The sequence below is a fragment of the Bos indicus genome, chromosome 16, assembly GCF_029378745.1.
Source record: "Bos indicus isolate NIAB-ARS_2022 breed Sahiwal x Tharparkar chromosome 16, NIAB-ARS_B.indTharparkar_mat_pri_1.0, whole genome shotgun sequence".
Taxonomy (NCBI): Eukaryota; Metazoa; Chordata; class Mammalia; order Artiodactyla; family Bovidae; genus Bos; species Bos indicus.
In genome coordinates, this window is record NC_091775.1 from 47,517,888 (window position 1) to 47,534,527 (window position 16,640).

Consider the following 16,640-nt stretch of genomic DNA (forward strand, 5'->3'; position numbering starts at 1 on the left):
GGACAACAAAGTTAAGATGGTCTTCAAACTTCGGGTTCTCAAGAAAAAAATTTTCAAGTTCTCTTTATAGAAGGAGGTTGCGCGTTTTTAAAAGAATAGGATAATTAAACATATTGTCCACAAAATTATTTAAAAGGCCCCACCTCTGGACAAGGAAGTGATGACAGTAACATTTTCCTGAAATCGTTACCCTCTCTGTTCTAAACCTTCAAGAACAGTTTGCTTTGCCCACTTCTGTTGATCAGGACCACAGGTCTGCCCTCTGCTGGTGAAGGGACAGTTCAGCATCATTACAACTGGAAAGGGGATGGCTGTCGGGCCAATTTCCCAGCTGCCTTGCCAGAGATGCAGAAATGTGCTGAATCTCCTAATTCAGAGACTTTTAAAAAATAATTATCATATGTCCGACTCTTCGTGATCCCATGGATTGAAGCCCCCCAGGCTCCTCTCCTCTGTAATCTCCCAGAGTTTGTTCAAATTCATATCCATTGAGTCAGTGATACCATCCAACCATCTCATCTTCTGCGTCCCCTTTTTCTTTTGCTTCAGTCTTTCCCAGCATCAGTTACACATCGACATATATCCATTCTCTTTTTTTTAACTTTGGTTTGTTTTTTGTTTTTAAAATGTATTTATGTATTTGCTTTTGGGTACACTGGGTCTTTGTTGCTGTGCAGGGGCTTTCTCTAGTTGCAGCAAGGGGGGGTGCTCTCTAGTTGACATGCACAGGCTTCTCTCTGTGGCGGCTTCTCTTGTTGTGGAGCACAGGCCCAGGTGAGCAGGCTTCAGTGGTTGTGGCACACAGGCTTAGTTGCCCTGTAGCACCCTGTGGCATGTGGAATCTTCCTGGACCTGGGATTGAACCAGCTCCCTTTGCATTGCAAGGAAATTCCTAACCACTGGACCATCATGGGAAGTCCTCTTTTTTTAAATATTTATTTATTAGACAGTGAGGGATCTTCGTTGCGGTCCACAGGAGTTTTTGTGGCAGCGTGTAGACTCTCTAGCTGTGGCACATGGGCTCCTGAGTGTGTGGGCTCAGGAGCTGCAGGACGTAGGCCTAGTTGCTCCAAGGCGTGCGCGATCTTAGCTTCCCCAACCAGGGATGGAACCTGAGTCCCCTGCATTGCAAGGTAGATTCTTAACAACTTGGCCACCAGGGAAGCCTTGGCCCACTCTTCTTTAGATTTTTCCCATATAGGCCCTTACAGAATACTGAGTAGTCTTCCCTGTGCTATACCGTAGGTCCTTGTCGTTTGCCTATTTTATATATAGTAGCATGTATATGTCAATCCCAATTTCCTAACTTACCCCTCCCCCTCTATTTCATGGAGACTTTATCTCAGAGTCAGAGCTCTTGAGTGGGCAACTTCCCACACACATATCTGAAACATCACTATATAAATTAAACTGAAAAAGAAAAACAAAAGTAAAGGCTGTCATAAAAGGAGATAGACCTTCAGTGGAACCCTGGTTTCACAATGTGCTAGTTGCACAAGCTGGAAAAAGCAGATCTCAACCTAGTTTCCTCATCTGAAAATGAGGCTGCTAATACTTACTGAAAGGATTACTTGTGTCCGACTCTTGGCGACCCCATGGACTGCAGCCCACCAAGTTCCTCTGTCCATGGAATTCTCCAGACAAGAATACTGGAGTGGGTTGCCATTCTCTTCTCTGGGAGATCTTCCTGACCCAGTGATCGAACCTGCGTCTCCTGCATTGCAGGCAAATTCTTTACCGTCTGAGCCACCAATACTGACTCAATGGACACAAGTTTGAGCAAACTCCTGGAGACAGTGAAGGACAGGGAAGCCTGGCATGCTGCAGTTCATAGGGTAGCAAAGAGTCAGACACCACTTAGCGACTAAACAACAGCAACAATACTTACGAAGCTGGCAAAACGGTCATTCGGATTTTTCTGTAACATTTTATGGAAAAGCCCAAATGAACTTTTTAGCCAACCCAGTACATCAGCAAGTTTTCCAAAAGACTCAATGAGATAGTGAATTCGTTGCCACAATGTCTGGCACACGGTCAGTATTCCATACATGACATAAAAGAGTAAATATTTTTCTTTGCTACTGGCTGCAGTAGGAGAAGCCAACGTCAGCAATGAAAAATGGGCCCTGAGATTCTATAGTTTGTAAATAACATCATCACCTCTGGCCGAACAGTTCTCAACCTGTGTCCCCCAGGGGGATTTTGGCAATGTCTGGAGACGTTTTTGGTTGTCCCAGCTGGGGAACGGTACCACCGACATCTAGCGGGTGGAGGCTGGAATGCTACTTAGCATGCCATGGTGCACAGGATAGACCCACGGCACTAAATGTTCTTAGCACCAAGGTGGAAAACTGCTCCAGCCTTTCTAGAAGCGTCTTTAGCTTTAACACCGAGGAACTAAGGCCTCAGCCACCAGCTACCTACAGATGAAGCTATGCTTCCCTCAACTTGAAAACCCATTCAGAGATGCAGGCTACAAGCCCTCACCACGTGTCAGGTGTGGCTTTAAGCAGTGGGGACTCTCTGCTGGGTTCCAGAACTTTCAGTACCTGACAGATGGGTAGCATTTCTGCATTTCCGCTCCGCTTTCTAGGTGACAGTGAGATTAGAAGTAAGGCCTCTGGGGCTTCCCTGGTAGTTCAGTGGTAAAGAATCTATCTGCCAATGCAGGAGACACAGGTTTGATCCCTGGTCCAGGAAGATCTCGCATAGCGTGGGGCAACTAAACGTGTAGGCCACAACTGCCGAGCCTGTGCTCTAGAGTCTGTGCTCTGCAACGAGGGAAGCCACTGCGATAAGAAGCCCGCACATCGCAACGAAACAGTAGCCCCTGCTCACTGCAACTAAAGAAAAGCTTGTGCAGCAACAAAGACTCAGCACAGCCAAATAAAGAAATAAATAAAGTTATTTAAAAAATAAGTAAGGCGTCTGGATTCAAAAGCCACCCAAAATTAAGAGGTCAAGATTCCATAAAGATTTAAAAATTGTGGTAATATATACATAACATACAATTTACCACCTTAACCAGGTATAAGTGTATCCTTTTGTAGTATTAAGTACATTCACATTGTTATGCAGCCCATCTCCAGAACACTTTCCATCTATCTACACTGAACTTCTGTACCCAAAAAACAACTCCCCAGTCCCCTCCCTTCAAGAACTTCTGGTAATTTTGTAAGAGAAGATACTCCAATACTTTGGCCACTTGATGTGAAGAGCCATTGGAAAAGACTCTGATGCTGAGAAAGATTGAAGGCAGGAGGAGAAGGGGTCGACAGAGGACGAGATGGTTGGATAGCATCACCGACTCAATGGACATGATTTTGAGCACGCTTCAGGAGATGGCAAAGGACAGGGAAGCCTGGTGTGCTGCAGTCCATGGGATCGCAAAGAGTCAAACACGATTGTCTGAATAACCATAACAATACTAATTTTTCTAAACTGACCTTCAGCAGCCATCTAGGTACCATAAGGGCATCCAGTCTAAGCAGTCACAATTCCCAAGAACAGAAGGAGGCAACATGGAAAGAGCTTCCCTCCTTGCTGATGTAATGGAGTGGTGGACCATCCACTTTCATTACATTACATTACATTACATTACATTACATTACATTGCTTGACTTTGGGCTGCTGGTACTGTTGGATAATAAACTTCTTACCATTTGGGGGGGAATGTAAAAACAAATTAAAACAAAAGAAACCAAAAAACAAGCCAAAAAAAAAAAAAAAAAAACAACCCCAGAGGTTTTTATTTGAAATTGGCATTACATTTAAAAGGAGCCATTTCTCCAAGCCTAGCCTGACTCTGTTGTCAAGGCTGGTGCCCACTCAACTCAACCACCCTCAGTGACAACTACTCCCTGGCCTGTCTCTTCCTGGGATTCCCACTGGATGGAAAGGGAGATGGACAGCAACCAAATTGCAGAGGCATGAACTTCCTGAGATCAGGGATGCTGGGGAGAGGGTTGGTCTGCCCCAATTCAGAGGGATTGAGGGCTTTCCTTGGCATTGTCCTGCCCCTGGGGGTCCTTGGCACTCCCATCTGAACTCTGTCACTCTCTCAGTGGGTAAAAACTTGTCTATGCTTCTCCATCTCCATCATCTTTTGTTTCCAGCTCCTCCTCTTCTCCTAGTTTTAGCACAAGTTAAATACATGCTTGTGTCTTAAGCACTTCTTATACGCCAAGCACACAATGCTGTTGGAAATGTAGACACAAAATACACTTGCTTCAAGGAAATTACAGAGACTTCCCTAGCGGCCCAGTAGCTAAAAAAGAATCCACCTTACAATTCAGGGGACACAGGTTCAATCCCACATGACCCAGAGCAACTAAGCTGACACACCACAACTCCTGAGCCCACACTCCACAGCTCGTGTACCACAATAGAGAGCCTGGGCACTGCAAGTACTGAGCCTTCCTGTTCTAGAGCCTGCAGCAACAACTAGAGAAAAGCCTGAGGGCCACAACTGCAGAAGCACTCATGCCGCAATGAAGAGCCTGAAAGTGAAGGTGAAAGTCACTCAGTGTCCAATTCTTTGTGACCCCATGGACTATATACTCCGTGGAATTCCCCAGGTCAGAATACTGGAGTGGGTGGCCTTTCCTTTCTCCAGGGGATCTTCCCAAACCCAAGGATTGGACCCAGGTCTCCCACATTGCGTGTGGATTCTTTACCAGCTGGGCCACAAGGGAAGCTCAAGAATACTGGAGTGGGTAGCCTATCCCTTCTCCAGCGGATCTGGGGTCTCCTGCATGGCAGGCAGATTCTTTACCAACTGAGCTATCAGGGAAGCCCTTCCCCAAATGGGGAAGTATCATAACATTGTTTGCTACAAAGGGACTTAGATTGAAAACGGACAGAACACGAAGTCTGTCTTTGCTCCCTCCAGAAATCCCAATAAAATGATGATAAAAGAATTAAACGGGTACAAACGCACATGGACAAAATGAATGATTGTCAACAAAATTTTGGAAAATGCAACCTGGAAGGGCCGTTGGAAATGACTTAGGCTACAGCTTTCTCCACTCTGCTAAATGCCCATGGGGTATGGGAAGACTACTGGAAAGTGTGCTGGTTTGTGCTGCAGGATCCACAAGTGGTTCAGGAACTGCAGGCTGGCAGGGGTGGTGATAGTTTACATTAAAAATAGTTAAATATGCCAGATTTCCTCACCAGTGTACTCAGCCAGGCAATGATTCCATCTCCACCCCTATTGGAGATTTATTATCTGGTAAGAAAAGGTTCTAAAGTCTAGATACCAGAGCACAGCTAGATACCAAATGTTGTACTAAAAAAAAAAAAATGGGAATTTTGTAAATGTCTAGGTACTAAAATACTATTCCTGGCCCCTTCCTCTGCATGGCTTTTACCTACCCCAGGCCGAAGAAAGGAAGACTCCTCTCTGGGAAAACCAATCCACCTAAGAGAAAAGACCTACAGAATCAACATCTGGGGGACTTTATCTGACAGCTCTTCAACAGGCCCACCAGAAGGCAAGCCTTAAACATATATGTGGAGCTCTCATCAATAGACAGCCAAGGATCATCAGAGCTATAATAAAAGCACTCTCCCCTCCACCCTCCCCCCCCCCCAAAAAAAAATACAGGAAAGAAATAACTAGGAGGACTAGAAACAGTAAGGGAGTGGAATAAAACTAGGTATATCCTGACACATATGAGGAGAGAACTAATTGCATCCACAAAGTTATTGTAAAGGAAAATATCAGAGAACAAGAAAGAAATGTGGAAAAATAAAAAAAATACTGTTGAGTCCATTTAGTCACTCAGTTGTGTCCAGCTGTTTGTGACCCCATGGACTGCAGTACACCAGGCTTCCTTGTCCATCACCATCTCCTGGAGTTTGCTCAAACTCGTGTCCATCGAGTCGGTGATGCCATCCAACCATCTCATCCTCTGTCGTCCCCTTCTCCTCCTGCCTTCAATTTTTCCCAGCATCAGGGTCCTTTCAAATGAGTCAGTTCTTCTTATCAAGTGGCCAAAGTATTGGAATTTCAGCATCAGTCCTTCCAATGAATATTCAGGACTAATTTCCTTTAAGATTGACTGGTTTGATCTCCTTGTAGTCCAAGGGACTCTCAAGAGTCTTCTCCAACAACACAGTTCAAAAGCATCAATTCTTTGGTGTTCAGCTTCCTTTATAGTCCAATTCTCACATTCATACATGACTACTGGAAAAACCACAGCTTTGACTAGACGGACCTTTGTTGGCAAAGTAATGTCTCTGCTTTTTAATAAGCTGTCTAGGTTGGTCATAACTTTTCTTCCAAAGAGCAAACTTCTTTGAAGTTCATGGCTGCAGTCACCATCTGCAGTGATTTTGGAGCCCAAGAAAATAATGTCTGTCACTGTTTCCATTGCTTCCCCATCTATTTACCATGAAGTGGTGGGACCAGATGCCATAATCTGAGTTTTTTGAATGTTGAGTTTTAGGCCAGCTTTCTCCCTCTCCTCTTTCATTTTTATCAATAGGCTCTTCAGTTCCTCTTCGCTTTCTGCCATAAGGGTGGTGTCATCTGTATATCTGAGGTTATTGATATTTCTCCCTGCAACCTTGATTTCAGCTTGTGATTCATTCAGTCCGGCATTTCACATGATACACTCTGCATATAAGTTAAATAAGCAGGGTGACAATATACAGCCTTGACGTATTCCTTTTCCAATTTGGAACCAGTCTGTTGTTCCATGTCTGGTTCTAATTGTTGTTCTTTACCTGCAAACAGATTTCTCAGGAGGCAAGTCAGGTGCTCTGGTAATCCCATCTCTTTAAGAATTTTCCACAGTTTGTTGTGATCCACAGAGTCAAAGGCTTTAGAGTAGTCAATGAAGCAGATGTTTTTCTGGAATTCTGTTGCTTTTTTGATGATCCAACAGATGTTGGCAATTTGATCTCTGCTTCCTCTGCCTTTTCTAAATCTAGCTTGAACATCTGGAAGTTCACGGTTCACATACTGTGAATCCTCACTTGGAGAATTTTGAGCATTACTTTGCTAGGGTGTGAGATGAGTGCAATTGTGCGGTAGCATTGTCTTTCTTTGGAACTGGAATGAAAACTGACCTTTTCCAGTCCTGTGGCCACTGCTGAGTTTTCCAGATTTGCTGGCATAATGAGTGCAGCTCTTTAACAGCAGCATCTCTTAAAATTTGAAATAGCTCAGCTGGAATTCCAACACTTCCACTAGCTTTGTTTGTAGTGATGCATCCTAAGGCCCACTTGACTGTGCATGATGTCTGGCTCTAGGTGAGTGATCACACCATTGTGATTATCTGGGTTATGAAGATCTTTTTTGTATAGTTCTTCTGTGTATTCTTGCCACCGCTTCTTAATATCTTCTGCTTCTGTTAGGTCCATACTATTTCTGTCCTTTATTGTGCCTATTTTGCATGCAATTTTCCTTTGGTATCTCTAATTTTCTTGAAGAGATCTCTAGTCTTTCCCATTCTATTGTTTTCCTCTATTTCTTTGCATTGATCACTGAAGAAGACTTTTCTTATCTCTCCTTGCTATTCTTTGGAACTCTGCATGAATATATCTTTTCTTTTCTCCTTTGCCTTTCGCTTGTCTTCTTTTCACAGCTATTTTTAAGACCTCCTCAGACAACCGTTTTGTCTTTTTTGCATTTCTTCTTCTTGGGGATGGTTTTGATCACCACTTCCTGTACAATGTTTCGAATCTCCATCCATAGTTCTTTAGGCACTCCATCTATCAGATCTAATCCCTTAAATCTATTTGTCACTTCCACTGTATAATCGTTAGGGATTTGATTTAGGTCATACCTGAATGGTCTAGTGGTTTTCCCTACTTTCTTCAGCTTAAGTCTGAATTTTGCAATAAGGCGTTCATGATCTGAGCCACAGTCAGCTCCCGGTCTTGTTTTTGCTGACTGTATAGAACTCCGTCTTCAGCTGCAAAGAACAGAATCAGTCTGATGTTGGTGATGTCCATGCGTAGCGTGGTCTCTTGCGTTGTTGGAAGTGGGTGTTTACTGTTACCAGTGCATTCTCTCGGTGAAAGTCTGTTAGCCTTTTCCCTGCTTTAAGGCCAAGCTTGCCTGTTACTCCAGTTATCTCCTGACTTCCTACCTTTGCATTCCAGTCCCCTATGATGACAAGGATATATATATATTTTTTGGTGTTAGTTCTAGAAGGTCTTGTAGATCTTCATAGAAGTGTTCAACTTCAGCTTCTTCGGCATTAGTGGTTGGGGCATAGACTTGGATTACTGTGATATTGAAGAGTTTGCCTTGGAAATAAACAGAGATCATTCTGTCATTTTTGAGATTGCACCCAAGTACTGCATTTCAGACTCTTTTGTTGACTATGAGGGCTGCTCCACTTCTTCTAAAGGATTCTTGCCGACAGTAATATATATAATTGTCGTCTGAAAATACTGTTACAGACATTTTTTAAAAATCAACAAAAAGGATGGTAGATATTGTTGATATCTCCAATAAAGACTTAAAAGGAAAATGAAGATTGAAAATGGAAAAAAAAAATGAGGGAATCAGTCCAAGAGGTCCAACCTCACAAAACACTAAGTTCCAGGAAGAACAAACCAAGAAAATCAATGGAATTGTTATCAAATAATCAGATAAAAATTTCCAGAAATGATGGACAGATGTTACCTGGTTAGGGACTTCACTTGTGATCCAATAGTTAAGACTCCATGTTCCCACTGAAGGGGCTATGGGTTTGATCCCTGGTCAGGGAACTAAGATCCTGCATGATACAACATGTGGCTGAAAAAAAGTTTCCTGGTTAAAAGAGCCCCACTGAGTGCATAGCACAGTAATTTTTTAAGGTCCCAGACAAGGTACATCATCACAGAATTTCAGAACACCAGAAATAAAAAGTGTTTCCAAATGGGGGAAAAAAAGAGATTTACAAAGTCTCAGGAATTAGAATAGAATCAGTCTTATAGTCAGCAATACTGGAAACGAAAGATACTAAAACAATGCTTTCAAAATTCTGAGGAAAAAAATTTTACAACCAGACTTTTATCCTCCACCAAACTATCTACTATCAAACTGCCATCAAATATAAAGGTAAGATAAGAGCATCCAAGTTCTCAAAAAATACAAAACTGGGAGGAATATTTTTCCATGAAAAGAATAGAATAAAACAAGAAATAGGAAACAGGATTCAAGAAACAAGAGTGTCAACAGTGAAGAGAGGAAAAGGGTCTTCTTGCAGTGATAATATAGGGAAGATACAGGATGATAACTTTGGAGCAAACTATATGATTTCATATATAAAATTTGACAAAACACAAACTAACCTATATTGACAGATAGTAGATTTGTGGTTGTCTGGGGATAGGAGCAAAGAGAGAGGTAGCTTATAAAAGGGCACGAGGAAGCTTTGGGAGGTGACGAAAATGGTCATTACTTTAATTATAGTCATGGATTCATGGGTGTTTACATGGGTCAAAACTCATAAAATTGTTCACTTTAAATATATACATTACATTTGCAGGAACACGGGTAGACCTAAAGAATATCATGCGAAGAATTGACTCATTGGAAAAGACTCTGATGCTGGGAGGGATTGGGGGCAGGAGGAGAAGGGGACGACAGAGGATGAGATGGCTGGATGGCATCACCGACTCGATGGATGTGAGTCTGACTGAACTCCGGGAGTTGGTGATGGACAGGGAGGCCTGGCGTGCTGCGATTTATGGGGTCGCAAAGAGTCGGACACAACTGAGCGACTGAACTGAACTGAACTGAATTGAAAGAATATCTAGGTGAAGTAAGCCAAAGAAAGACAAATATCATACAACATCACTTATATGCAGAACCTAAAAAAACATGATACATATGAACTTATATATAAAACAAAAATAGACCATAGACATAGAAAACAAACTTATAGTTACTAAAGGAGAAAAGAGGGGAGGGGATAAATTATGAGTTTGGGACTAACTTATAAACATTGCTGCTGCTGCTGCTGCTAAGTCGCTTCAGTCATGTCCAATTCTGTGTGACCCCATAGACAGCAGCCCACCAGGTTCCTCTGTCCATGGGATTTTCCAGGCAAGAGTACTGGAGTGGGGTGCCATTGCCTTCTCCTTATAAACACTACTATATATAAAATAGATAGCCAACAAGGATCTACTGTATAGCACAGGGAACTATACTCAATATTTTGTAATAATCTATAAGGGAAAAGAATCTGAAAAAGAATAGGTAATATAACTGAATCACTTTGGTGTACACCTGACATTAACACATTATAAATCAACTGTAAATTTTTAAAAATACATGCATTATAGTGGACATAAACTATATTCAATAAAGTTTTTTTAAGGAAATGAAAGAATTAGTGAAGTGGAAGATTGGTCAGAGGGTCCACAAAGAAGTCATAGAGATAAAAAAAAAAAAATAAGACAGGGACTTTCCTGGTGGTCCGTGGCTATGACTCCATGCTTCCAACGCAGGGTCCTGAGGTTCGATCGCTGGTCAGGGAACTAAGATCCTGCATGCCACAGCTAAGAGTTCGCATGCCACAATAAAGATCCTGAATACAGCAATGAAGATCAAGGATCTTGCATACCACAACCAAGATCCGGCACAGCCAAATAAATAAATAATTTTTTTAACTTAAAAAAAAAAATGCAGAAAAGAGATACTACACTGAGAAGGTCTAATCGAAGTCCCCCAAAGAGAAAAAATTAACACTTCACAACAGCATTAGCAGAAACCTAAAAGAAGTGAATCAATATCGTCAAAGTGTTGGTGATGGACAGGGAAGCCTGGTGTGCTACAGTCCATGGGGTCGCAATGAGTTGGACATGACTGAGCAGCTGAACTGAACTGAAAGTGCTGGAAAACAAAATAAATGTCTAACTACACTTCTCTACCCTGAGAAAACATGGTTTAATATTAATGATGCAGATAGAGACAAATGCTGAGGGAGTTCTCAACAGCAGACCCACATTCAAAGCAATTTCACAGAGCGTTTTTTAGACTGAGGGCCATTGACCCCCCAGTGGAAGCTCAGAGATGAAGCAAAAGACAAAAAGCAAAGAAGTTCAATATTTTTTGAACTTGAATAATATTTGTTTTCTGGCTAGAACCAAAGATCCATGAAGGAAGATTAGGAGGTATAAGGCTGAAAGATCTGTGAATCCAGAACACAAAGATCTTGAATTCCAGGTGGGGGCAAGAGGAAAGGGAGATCAAGACAGAGAAATATGGAAGCTAAGGGAGAGGAAAAATCAAACATTCAAGGACAGAAACGTTGCAATAAAGAAGGTGAACAATACTGAAATACTGGCTAGAGTCCAAAGAGTAGGCAATTCAACATAGTCCATTTGGATTTGGGTTCAAGAAGCCACAGGAATCTCTGAGATGAGAATCTTAAGGAAATGATGGGGGTGAGAGCCTGCTTGCATAAATGAAAGAGAGAGCAGAAAAGGAAGTAGAAGGTGTCCTCTCCACAGAAAGACCTAACAAAGACCTCCATCCCCAAAATAGAACTTGGTCACTCCCCTTCCAAGCCTGCCTCTTCCCTAATCTTCCTCAGCTCCATACATGGCTTTACTACCCAATAGCTCAAGCCAAAATGGAGGCATAACAGGAAGCTCAGCTGGGAGCTTTGTGACGACCTAGAGGGGTTGAATGAGAGTGGGTGGGAGGGAGGCTTAAGGAGGGAAGGGATATATGTATACATATAGCTGATTCACTTTGTTGCACAGCAGAAAATAACACATCGTAAAACAATTATACCCCAAATTTTAAAAATGCAGGCATAACACCTATTCCTCTCTTTCCCCTTCATACCCCAGACCCAACCTATCAGTAGTTCCTGCTGAAAGCAGCCCAAGGTACATTCTATGCCTGGCCATCCCATTACTTAGTCCAACTGCAAGGCCACCATCCTTTCCTCCCAGGAACACCGCAAGAAATTTTAACAGGGTAGGGGTGAGGGGATGTTCCATTCCAGGAACCTCTCACCTAGTCTAACTCTCCTGATCTTTAGCGGGAGGAAAGCCAGACCATGTTTCTTCTGGGCTTCCCAGGTAGCACAAGTGGTAAAGAATCTATCTGCCTGCCAATGCATGACATGCAAGAGTCGCAGGTTCGATCCTGGGTTTGGGAAGTTCCCCTGGAGAAGGAAATGGCAAACCACTCCAGTATTCTTGCCTGGAGAATCCCCTGGACAGAGGAAGCTGGCAGGCTATAGTCCATGGGGTCGCAAAGAGTTGGACATGACTGAAGCAACTGAGCACGCACACAATACACACATTCCTTCCTGCTTAAAACTTTTCAGTGCTTGCCATTGTGGTCAGAATAAAAATTAATTTCTTGACCACCATCCTCCCCTCCATGAGCCCCTCCTCCACTAACAACCTCTCCATCTCTTCCAACTGCCCTCCCCTACCTGCACCAGCTGCATGCTTGCTGGCTCTCTCTCTGTCCCTGGAGCACACCAGACTTGTTTTTGTCTCCAAGACTTTGCACTAGAAGATTCTTCCTTTAGGCTTTGCAAAGCAGGATCTTCCCTGTCATTCAGTTCAAATTTACATTCCCAGATAGATCTTTCATAACCAACCCAGCTCATGTGACCAACATGTGAGATATTACATTATCACATCAGTGTTTTATTTTACTCATACTACTTAGCATCTGAAGTTATCTTGTTTATTGTCATCTCTCCTTCCCCACTCATTGTGAGAGAGTCAGTTCCTAGGCAGGTTGATAGGGAGTCTAGGGGTCCCCAAAGAGAGAGGGGTCTGGAATTCTCAAGGAGGAAAAAAGGACAAACTTTTTTTCTTTCTCCACATTCCTTAGGATTATATACCAATAATGTATCCTGCCTAAGGACAGTCTTTGGATTCAACCTTCTGTTATTTTAAAAAGTTAATTATGGGAGTATACCTGGTCTTTACAAGGATGTATCTTGTCTGAGGACAGTGTTATCTTAAAATGTGAATTATGGGAGTAGGTCGGAGGAGGTCTTTACAACCTCCAGACATTCTTTGGATTATATAACCTCATTATTAACACTAGCAAGTGGGTACTCTTTCTGCCCCCTTCTGATGCCTATGTCAGAAGCTTTCTCTATCTCCTTTATACTTTAATAAAACTTTATTACACAAAAGCTCCGAGCGATCAAGCCTTGTCTCTGGCCCCGGATTGAATTCTTCTCCTCCGGGGGCCAAGAATCCCGGTGTATTCGCGTGGTTCAACAACAACCTTTCATCTTGGGGGCTCGTCCGGGATCCGTCAGGACAAGGTAAGGATGCTTGGAGCTTTAGTTCTTTGTTCTCTTGGCGAACACATTTTCTGCTGTGCTTTACTAACTCTACCGTGTGCTTGTGTGAATGAATGGCATGCCCTGCGTGAAACAAGTAAGGAGCTCTGCTCTGCGGTTCCACGGTGATCTCACAGGGCTTATGGCAGAAACCTGTCGGGGCATTATACCGACCTGCCAATGCCAAGAGGCACCCAATGTCTCCTTCGGGAACCGACCAGAAATGGGCAAAGCGTGTGGACCGAACTCTCCTTTCTCGGTCAAACTTTTCGGTCTCTTTGACCATTTCATAACTCCTTGGGAATTAGAAGTACTAACCTAATCTATCGGATCATAGACTTTCAAGGGACTTGTGATCTATACTGTTACTGTGTACTGTGGCATAGGTCCCAAACTTGAATTCGTAGTCAAGAAAGTGTCTAGCCTCGCTAGGAATCGAAAGTTCGGAAGCTAGATGGAGCTCTAGCTCCCAGAACATCTCTGAGGTTAAAGGTTACTCAGATTGGGACTGCGATGGGTTTTTTTTTCTTTGGTAATGCCAGCTCTTAGTGGATCAGAAGAGGCTGTTATACTGGTGTGGTGATGCTTGGAAAGAACATCTCAGTTTTATGTTCGCATCGGTCTTATTGTGGTCAAGAAATACTCAGGGTCGTGCACAGGCACTCAGGTGACGAATGTTTCCCACAATGGTCTTAGCTTGGGAGGCATTCCGGAAGGTTACTCTGATTCACCCCGGGTGACATCAGAGGCAAGCAAGGTTAAGGGTGAAGAGCTGGACGTCAAGTAGGGATGCTATCAAGTCTACCCCTGGTACATCCCCACCCCATCTCGGTGGTAGAACCGGGAGGGACGAGTACGGCGCCTGCGTCGGTAAGGGACAGACTAAGTCCGACCAGGAAGGAAAAGCTTTTGGTGTAACGTCTGTCTACACCCCCATCTAGAGCAGGGAGGGACGCCTCCGGTAGAAAAAATGGCGCTGGTCGCTTTTTTTTCTCTCTTACAGATGGGAGCTAACAATTCCAGCCTCACTCCTTTGAGTGGCTTGGTAATGAATCAGTAGGGAAGAGGGAGAACAAGATAGCGGCCCTCCCCACTGGGAATCAGGCGGTCCCAACTATAGAACCAGACTGGGACTACAACACAGCTAAAGGAAGATGGGATCAGAGTCATTTTGTTAGATGTATTCTTGAAGGACTTAGGCAGGCGCGTTCTAAGCCTTTAAACTATAGCAAGTTGGCAGACATAGAACAGGAAGAGAAAGAAGCTCCTGGTAAATTCCTAGATAGACTGAGAGAAGGCCTTCGCAGATTCACTGAGATTGATCCCGAAAGTGAAGAGGGAAAAGTGATCTTAAAAGATAGATTTCTTACTCAGTCGGCTCCAGATATCCGCCGTAAGCTATTAAAACAGGCGTATGGACCAAATCAGTCTTTAGATACTCTGTTACAACTGGCTCAGACAGTCTATTATGGTAGGGAATATGAGGAAAAGAAAGAAAGGCAAAAAAAGACAAAGGAAAAGGCGGAAGCCTTCGCCATGGCTATGAAAAAACGTTCTTAAACAGCCTGAGAAAAATGCCCAGAGGGGCCCAGGTGAAAAGGGATGGGCTTGCTACTGCTGTGGAAAGGAGGGGCACCTCAAGCGGGATTGCCCTCAGGCATCTAAGCCGCCCCCGGCTCCATGTCCGGTCTGCAAAGGACCACGCTGGAAGAGAGACTGTCCCCAGAGGCGTAGGTCTCCGGGGTCAGACTCTCAAGACAATCAGGACTGAAGGTGCCCGGGGGTCCCCACACAAGCTCCCGCCCTAATTACACCTGAGGAACCCCGGGTATTAATAGTTGTGGGGGGCCAATCCGTCGATTTCCTTTTAGATACTGGGGCAACTTATTCTGTGCTTACTGAAGCCCCTAGCCCACTTTCTTCCCGATCCGCTTCCGTAATGGGACTGTCTGGACGAGCCAAAAGGTATTATTTCAGTTATTCTTTATCTTGCAACTGGGATTCTGTGCTGTTTTCACACGAGTTTCTGATTGTGCCAGAATCTCCCTCACCCCTTTTGGGAAGGGATATACTGAGCAAGGTCCATGCCTCTGTTTTCATGAATATGGAGCCCTCCCTTTCTCTCCCTTTAGTTGAACAAAATGTAAATCCTAGAGTATGGGCTGATGGAAAATCTGTGGGTCGAGCACAAAATGCTATTCCTGTAGTTGTTAAGCTCAAAGACCCACACGTATTTCCACATAAGAAGCAGTATCCACTGAAACCTGAAGTTAAGGAAGGGTTAAAACCCATCATCGAAAATTTAAAGGAGCAGAGACTATTAATTCCCTGTAACAGTCCTTGCAACACTCCTATTTTGGGTATAAAGAAATCAAATGGTAAATGGAGACTAGTTCAAGATTTACGAATAATAAATGAGGCTGTAGTTCCTTTACACCCCGTGGTGCCTAATCCTTATACTCTATTGTCTGAAATTCCTGAACGGGCCAAATATTTCTCAGTAATTGATTTAAAGGATGCCTTCTATTCAGTGCCTTTGGCGGAAGAAAGTCAATTCCTATTTGCCTTTGAAGACCCTACGCAGCCAGCTTCTCAGTTAACCTGGACAGTTTTGCCCCAGGGATTTCGTGACAGTCCTCACTTATTCGGACAAAGTTTGTCACGAGATTTACAAAACTTTAATAGCTCTGAAGCAGTGGTGTTACAATATGTAGATGATATTTTGCTCTGTGCTGAGACAGAGGAAGCTTGTTCGCGAGCCTCAGAAGATTTCTTAAACTTTCTGGCAGGCTGTGGTTACAAGGCATCAAGAGAAAAGGCTCAGCTTTGTCAACAATCGATCCGATATCTGGGCCTAATCATATCAGAAGGGACTGGGGCCATAGGCCCTGAGAGAATTAAACCTATACTAAATCACCCCCTACCTATGACTTTAAGACAATTGAGAGGATTTTTGGGAATCACAGGTTACTGTCGCATTTGGATTCCGGGTTATGGGGAACTTGCTTGGCCTTTATATAAACTTATAGCTGAAACTCAGCAGGCCCAAACTGACAAACTGGTTTGGTCTCCAGAAACTCAAAAGGCTTTTAAGGTTCTTCAGACTGCTCTCCTTCAAGCTCCAGCTCTGAGCTTGCCCACAGGGTCAGAATTTAATTTGTTTGTCACTGAAAGAAAAGGTGTGGCATTGGGAGTTTTGACACAACCCCGAGGGCCTCACCAACAACCTATTGCTTATCTAAGCAGAGAATTAGATGTAGTTTCATGTGGGTGGCCCCACTGCCTAAGAGTAATTGGGGCAGCGGCTTTATTAGCACCTGAAGCTTTAAAAATAATTAATGGACGAAACCTTACTGTACTGAC